Source organism: Anser brachyrhynchus (assembly GCF_964034855.1).
Source record: "Anser brachyrhynchus genome assembly, chromosome: 1".
NCBI lineage: Eukaryota > Metazoa > Chordata > Aves > Anseriformes > Anatidae > Anser > Anser brachyrhynchus.
The window spans coordinates 75,965,054-75,972,704 of NC_137694.1; positions in this window are offsets into that span (position 1 = coordinate 75,965,054).

Here is a 7,651-nt window from a genome sequence, read left to right on the forward strand (position 1 = left end):
GGAAGTAATGAGAGAGACACAAAGGAAATAGCAGTGTTGCCCAGTGCTGGGTTTGTGGACCACACTGCACCTCATTAACCCTTAGACTATTTCAAAGGCATTGAAAAACAAGGTCTATTTGCCCTCCTTTGTCCCTGCTTGTTGTTTAAAAAGAGTCCTAAAGCTCTTCAAAACAAGTCCTACAGTAGCTCCCACCCCCACCCCGTGCCTTTCTTGTGCTGCAGAAATTGAGAGGCTATTGACTGATGGGGAATAGGAAGCAAATTTACAGTCAGATCATTCCTACCAATTTTTCCTCCCAGATGTTTTTCTGTTTGTTTTACTTTGGCAATTACCTAAACAAATTGCTCTCTGAGTAGGGGAACAAATGCAGTCTGGTTTCCCTCAGGTTTTTCTTCAGTTCCCTTTCTCCTCTTTTTGATCTCAGCTTCATCTTCTGCCACATCATCTGTAGAGTCAGGCAGTGAGGAGCCAGACACAACTGAGTGTGGCTGCCTTGGCTTTCCTCCCTCAGCTGGGTGCATTCTCTTGGATTTCTGTCCTTTACCCAACCTCCAGTTCAAATACATATATATATGTATTTTTAAGAACATAATTTTCGTTCTGAAGATCCCTCCCCTTCCAAATGGATCTAAACTGGCTACTGAGGTGAAGAGGTTTTGCCTGGTAGGAGAGGATGAGACTCACAGAGGAGACAGACATACAGGCTGCAATTGCAAAAGCTTCATTTCTTCACGAGGTCAAGATGAAAGGTCAGTTTTTGGAAATCTTTTCTTCAAAAAGTGCTACCTGTTTACTGTCCCTCATGGCTAGCTCGATGAACTGTTCCTGTTGCTTCTAAGAACACTTGAGCAGAATGTAAATCTGTATCCTAAAAAAAAAAAAAAATTTAGGCTGTCTCTACAAGCAGCAAAAGGAGGGGGAAAAGTGCAAAACTACCTAAAAACAAAAAAACAAAACCCTTAAACCTTGTCTTTTTAAAGTAAAGCAGATACTAAGATGGTTACAGTAGAAATATTATTTAGGTTCATTCTTGGTTTGACAGCAATGTTGACAGCTTCCTTTCAATTGGGTTGGCCCACAGCTATCTGTGGAATTTGGTTTCTGCCTCCACTTCTTGCTCCACCTCTCAGTTATGCCATTTTTTTCTCCTGTTGTAGACTAAATCAAGCATTGCCCAGACAACCACAGCTCACTAGAAGTGTCATCAGGTATATGATTGCACCAGTTACTGGAGAGTTATTGAGACCTCTATAAAGCCAGCCAGCCAGGATTCTGCTTCGATATCTTTGAGGAATCATATGACTTATCAGTGATAAAGTGAGACAGGGAACAAGATATAGGATGTTGATTCCATAGGTTTTAGCTAACACAATTGTATGTTAACGACCCCAAAGATAAGGGAGTAAAAGACTGTATGCATAGATAATGGAACCAGAAAGAACTGGCTTGACTGCTGAAGTCTGTCAAAGAAAGGAAAGGTCAGGAATTTAGTAGTGAAGAAGACTTCTGACTTTCATCAAAAGACCACGAGAGTACGCCGGACAACCACCCAAGGACTCCAATAGGCATGCAGATAGGGGCAGAAACCTATGTTATTGATTCTTCAGAGACTTGATGAATATGCAAGAGACTTACATGAAATGAAATGAATATGTATTTATCCCACTAATATAAGCACACTGCCAGTAACCCTTAGTGTGTGTGTGTTAGGCGGAGCGATCCCCCACAAACCCGGCATCATAATAAAGAATACCTGCTTAATAACTTCGGTTGTTGAGTTTTCACTGCATCAGAAGCCAGGACTTTTGATAGTGGGTTGAATATTATCACTAAATATTTAATATGCCAGAAATCAAAGAAATGCATTTTAGAGTGGTTTGAGACTTGCTCCAAGACCCTGTTAAATATGTGCATGACTCATGCTGAGGTGTTCAAAGGTCTTTATTGAGGCTCATCAGTGTAAAAGAAACACACAGAAGAAGGCTCTTGAGGTTTTAGGTGAACTTGATGCTAAGGAAAGTGAGGGAACTGGAGCCAAGTATACTGGCAGAAGGAAAGGGCTGTGCATGCTCCTTGCTTACAGGTCTATCAATGCAGTGCAGTATTGCACAACACCTCTGACATATTCTTAGCTCTTCTGTAAGAGATCTCCTCTGAAGAGAACCACAAATTTGTGCTTATTTGTTGGTGGAGGTTTGTTTGTTTGTTTGTTTGTTTTATGTTCTTTGGGTGTAAGATGAGGCCAACAAGCATCCCCATGACCCATGTCTACCCTATGCTCTTGCTGAAAGATTAAGGTGCAGCATAGTAAGAGTCAGTACCAGACTAGAAATTGTGATGAAGTTGAGACAATGAGGAGAAAAACAATTTAGTTAGTTGCCTCTTGCCTGAAATGAAATAACACATGAAATTATGCGAACGGCCTTTAGTTGTGCTTAGTAACTGCTCTTAGAAAAAGACAGCAGTAGTCTTGGGAGACCTGGGTTTTCAAAGCCACATCTCAACAGCAGGTTTTGATACTCTGATGAAACATCAGATAAACTAGCTATGCATTCTAGGAAAAGTTAAAATTGTTTTCTTGTGGTGCTTCAGAGCTTCTGTTTATTCAAAAACTGAACCATGGATCTAGGAGCCTTACTTCAGGCTCTTATTTTTGCAAATAATAATCTGTCAATTTGCTTGGTGTTTTTTTCCCAAGCTGTTCTGCCTAGATGCTTTTATTTTGCATACATAATGCTTGTTCCTGCAACAGTGACCACTTTAAAAGTTTCCACGGTAACTGAGATTTCATTGTTGTTTCCTGTTGAAAGCAGGGCAAGAGTGAGCAAGAGAACTACCATGACCTTCTGGCTGTGTGCTGGATGGGGAGCCACCAGAGCTGGGCCATAATCCTGGCTCCTCCGCAGGCCTTTGACTTTGCCCGCCTTGTCCCTGGCAGGAACAAGCAAAGTATTTTGGTGATTTTTGGGTGGCTGTTGATGGGCGGCCACCCAGGTCCTGCCTAGCAACCTTGCCTGTTCTGGCAACCTTCAGGATCCCACACCTATGGGCTTTCCTCACGTCTTGCTGTCTGCCTTGGCCCACTCTGCGTGGACCCTCCTGCCCACATGCCAGCCTGTCCTTCAGGTCCCCTTACTTCCCAAAATTCCCAAATTCCTTTGTAACTCCTGTCGTTTACCTCTTGGTGTCCCTATTTCCCTTCTACCCCTGGTCTGTGCTGTGGCTTTCATGACACTCCTCAGCTTCGTGGCTGTACTTCTGTTTACCTGAGATAGAGCACTAGGCTGCTGGGTAGGCCTTGACATTTTTTTCAGGAGCAACTGTATGGCAAAAGGAGTCTGGCTGCTTATTTGCTGTTACTGAGGCTCATGGATGCTCTCTTTTTGTTTCCACCTAGCTATATATTCCTTGAATATGCCTGGACATGTCAAAACAATGACAATCAGCTTGCATTAAATAAATTAACTTCATACTTCTTGTTATCATCAATCTTCATCTCATCCACTGAAGACAGCTAAAAAGAAAGGCAGTATTTAGTGTTTTTTTTTTTTTTTTTTTTTTTCAAAAGGAGCAATCCCGTGTTTAAACTCACCCTGCAGAGCAGGAACATGGGCAGGTCTCCTCCTTGCCGGATATGCTTCACTGCTCTGGCACTAGCTCTGCGAGAGGCTCAATCTGTGGGACCGGGCCACCAAAAAAAGCCTATGATACAAACAGCATATCTCCAAACTCTGCTTCTGTCTGCCAAGTGATAACCTGGGGGGGGAAGGGGGGAACCCAACCCCCATGATACCCATTTGGTATATGACTGACGGATTTATGATAGGATGCAGTTTCCCCTGTTTGTCTTGCAGAGAGCGACTGGGCCACACGATTACGCATCTGCCTTCTCACTGGTGAATGCTTCCAGCTGAATTCAGAGGACAGGAAATGATTTAGCTAAAGGCTTTTGGTGACAATTAACAGAATTCCTGCTGATAACTTTTTTTGTCCTCTTCCTCAGAGTATTTTTACAGCAAACCCAAAGTCAATGCGAAGTGGCATTGGAGTTGGGTGGTTACGAATAATTGACGAGTGTGTCATAGAACGGCTTTTATTTCTATTGAAAGTAGGATTTTTTTTTAAGCTTCATCCCTTTAATATTCTACTTGGTGATGAGAGCAACATAAACATCTGTTTTTGTTACCAGGTGGTCATACCCTAAAGCCAGACCAATTTGGCCTCAAACACGGGAAAGCTATTGTCAAAATAATCTACAGGAGCAGTATGATTGTCCAGGAGTCTCTCGGTATAGAGGATCAGGGAGGCAGTCTATGCTTGTGTTGGGAGTGGTCTATCTGCATGGTGAACAGCTCGTTTTTGCCAGAAACAGCATGTGATCAGGTTAAGTCCTGGGATCACAACAGTAATGTCAGCTGTGGAGCATATATTTAAAACCAAACAAGTAATTTCCGTGGTGCATTCCTTGTGTAAAGCATTCCTCTTGCAAAGAGGGAAAACTAAATATTTATTTTGCTCTCATATTGGACTACCTGCATGAAAGAAAGCAAATTACTGGTGTTGGATGTGCTCCCTCAAAAAAAAAAAAAAAACATAGGACTTGTCATAGATGCAATGTTGGAAATGAAGTATCTTTCCTTAGTATTTGGCGGTCTTCAGACCTATGGTTTTGTTTCTTACCTTAGGTGAAAAAACAGAATTACCAAGGGTGAGAGCATTGGTATTGGTTCTCCTCTTAGAAAAGGAAGGATAAAAATGTTTGAAAGAATTGATACAGATGGAAATTAAACAGCTCTATTTATAGTAGATAAATTACAGTTCAGGAGATTAAATAAGTAAGATGGATATTTGTCCTTGGGTATCTGACACCTGTAAACAACAACAACAACAACAAATTCATTTTGAGAGCTTAGGGAGCCACTGTGGGCTTTGTCCTGGTTTTATGCTTGAGGACCTTTCTCCAGCAATGTTTATTGCATGGCAGTCTCCAAACTGGGAATTACTGGAAAAGTAAAGTTAGCTTTGTAAGACGGATCAGTCTGGCTTGTTCATGTTGTCAGTGACTCTTGTGATGAAGTGTGATGTGGCAAAAATGGCCTTTTATTGTTTGTATAGTTAGCAGAGTAGAGAAAAACTGCTTATATCTACTTTGGAGTCAGTTTGAATACTGATGGGTCAGATCTTTTGCTCTGCCTTATCCTCACTGGTGGTTTTGCAAGTGCAGAACCAAGCTCAAGAACAGGAGCAGAGAGTGGAGAGGAAAAGCTCCAGTGGTCACACTGGATGGAAAATGGGTAAGTAAGTGATAAGATGGTGGAAAACATCTTGAGAAAGTGATGGGGAAACAGAGACTGGAAGAGTCACACAGTGGAGTGACACAACAGAAAGCGTATACACAGAGGCTGCAGTTCCAGTCTGTACTGCTGTACATTTTATTCTGAGACAACTTGGACTCTAGCTAGAAAAAAAATGTTTTTCTTTCTACGTATACAGCAATTTAAATAATATCAGCTATTTGCACCCAGAGAACAGAATGTCTTGTACAATTAAGCTAGTGTTTTCAACCTCACAAAAGATCTTGTAAAAAAAAAAAATCCTCTTGTGCTTTTACGAAGTTCATTTACTTCCCCTTCCTTCCCCACCTAAATGCGGAGAAGATGAAGAAGGGTTGAAGTCTTGCTGTTTTGCTAACTACATTTTTGGTATTGAATGACACAGTTTGTTTGATTAAACCCAGCTATGCTTTCATAATTTGCATTAAAAAGAAAAAATAATCTCAGCCCTATTAGAGCACCTTCCATGAGAAAGGATGAGCGCAGCAGTTTTGCCTCACCAATATAAGATTAAACATGGTCATGAGAGAGACCAGGAAGAGGCCCTCTCTTCTTGTGTCGCGGCATGGAAAATGTGAGGGCTGTCCAGGACTCAAGCAGCTACATCCAGAGGTGGTAGAGCTGGTGGGACCAGGGGGCTGGAGTGGACCAGACACATGTGCAGAGCAAGAAGCACCCCGCTGTCCCCTTTCTCCTCACCCTTTAGCACAGCTGGAGAGCTCACAAACATCCCACAAGTAGTCTTTAGACAGTTGTTATTAAAACAAAAGGTGGAGTTGCTTCTTTCAAGCGGCTGGGATATAAATCCAGAGCACTTTGACGGGGCCAGACTGCTGCTGGGCAGGTACTGAGGACTGTGAACATGTGCCACCCCAAACCAAAACCAGGGGCTCAGTGATCACCTCATCACCTCAGGATAAATGGATGTAGAGCAAGTCTGCAAATGACTCTGTGCAGCTCAGTTAATCCAAATGGTGCTGATAGATGAGAAAATGACTAATGAAAATGATGCAGCAGCATGCAGCTTTGAAGAGAACCTGCTGCTGGGTGAGGTGGTCTTCCTTCCCCGGACCAGAAACCTTAGACCTGGCCCTGCAGAAACCAAATCCTTCAGTCCCTGGTTTGCAGTGCTCACTCTTGAGAGCTGTGCTTGAGAAGCTGCTCTGCAGCAGGGTAACCACACTGCGCTTGGTCTCATTGTCCCCCTTTTTTTAGAGGAGGTTGATGTCTTGTCCTCCTGTTTGGCTTGATACAGCTGGAAGAAGGAGACAAGCTGGCAATGCTGGCAGTTGCTTGAAGTGCTCTGGACCTGTCTATGCACATCCTCGCTCCCAAATTCCTAGGGTTTTCAGTGCAGCCTGGCCAGAATGCTGAAAAAAACTTTTGTTGTGTAATCTCTTGATCTTCTGTGTGTTTTTGCCAGTACAGGTAAAAGAGAGGTGCACTCCATGCTCTGCATGCAAGGGTGGGACGTCACCTGTGTTTCCACCAAAGTAAACAAGACATATTCCTAGGTAATTACAGAGAACGATCCGAACGAAACATCTTGTCTCTACAGCTGGTTCCTGTGACATAGCAGACAGGGCAGGGAAACTTGCCCTGCTAGGATATAATCAGTGTTTCTCTTTATTCAAACAAGAAATTAGATTCTTCAGTCTTTGCTCCAGCTAAATTCCAACTCAAGCGTGAAGGAAAGCTTTGTCTGACTGAGGTTTGCTGGGGGTAGTGGTGGTAAGATTGGTTCAATTGCTTTGCTTTCAGAGATCTGTTTTAAATTCATGAGGCAATTCTTCCCATGCCACGTCTGAGGTTTCAGGTTTGGTTCTGGATCTGTTGGACTGTGGCCTCTGGTGTCACTTCATTTCTCACTTGTGGTGTTACAGTCAATGAGAAGACTACCCCAGTGTTCACACAGGTCCAACTCTTGGGATAGAACAGCACCTTCCGTAAGCCCCAAAGGAGGCTCCCTGTGGGAAGCATTGCTTATGCAGGTAAAAGTCTGTAGGTTTTTTGTTTGTTTTTTTTAGCAGGAGACAACACAGCTGAAAACAAAACAAAACAAACAAAAAAACCACTCAGAGTTTAGAATGCGGGTTGCAAAACAGTCTGGATCCCGCTAGATGATGTTCAACAGTAATGGAGAGATTGACAGCTTCCCCCTAGGCTTCAGCAGGGACTGAGGAGAAATCCCGAGAATTATATTTCCTTGTAGCAATGAGACACTATCTGTGTATATATAGATGCTTTAATTTGGCTGATTTGCTCTAAGTAAGTTGAGTTAATAAGATGATTGTTGGCTTTGCTTTGCAAGCTGC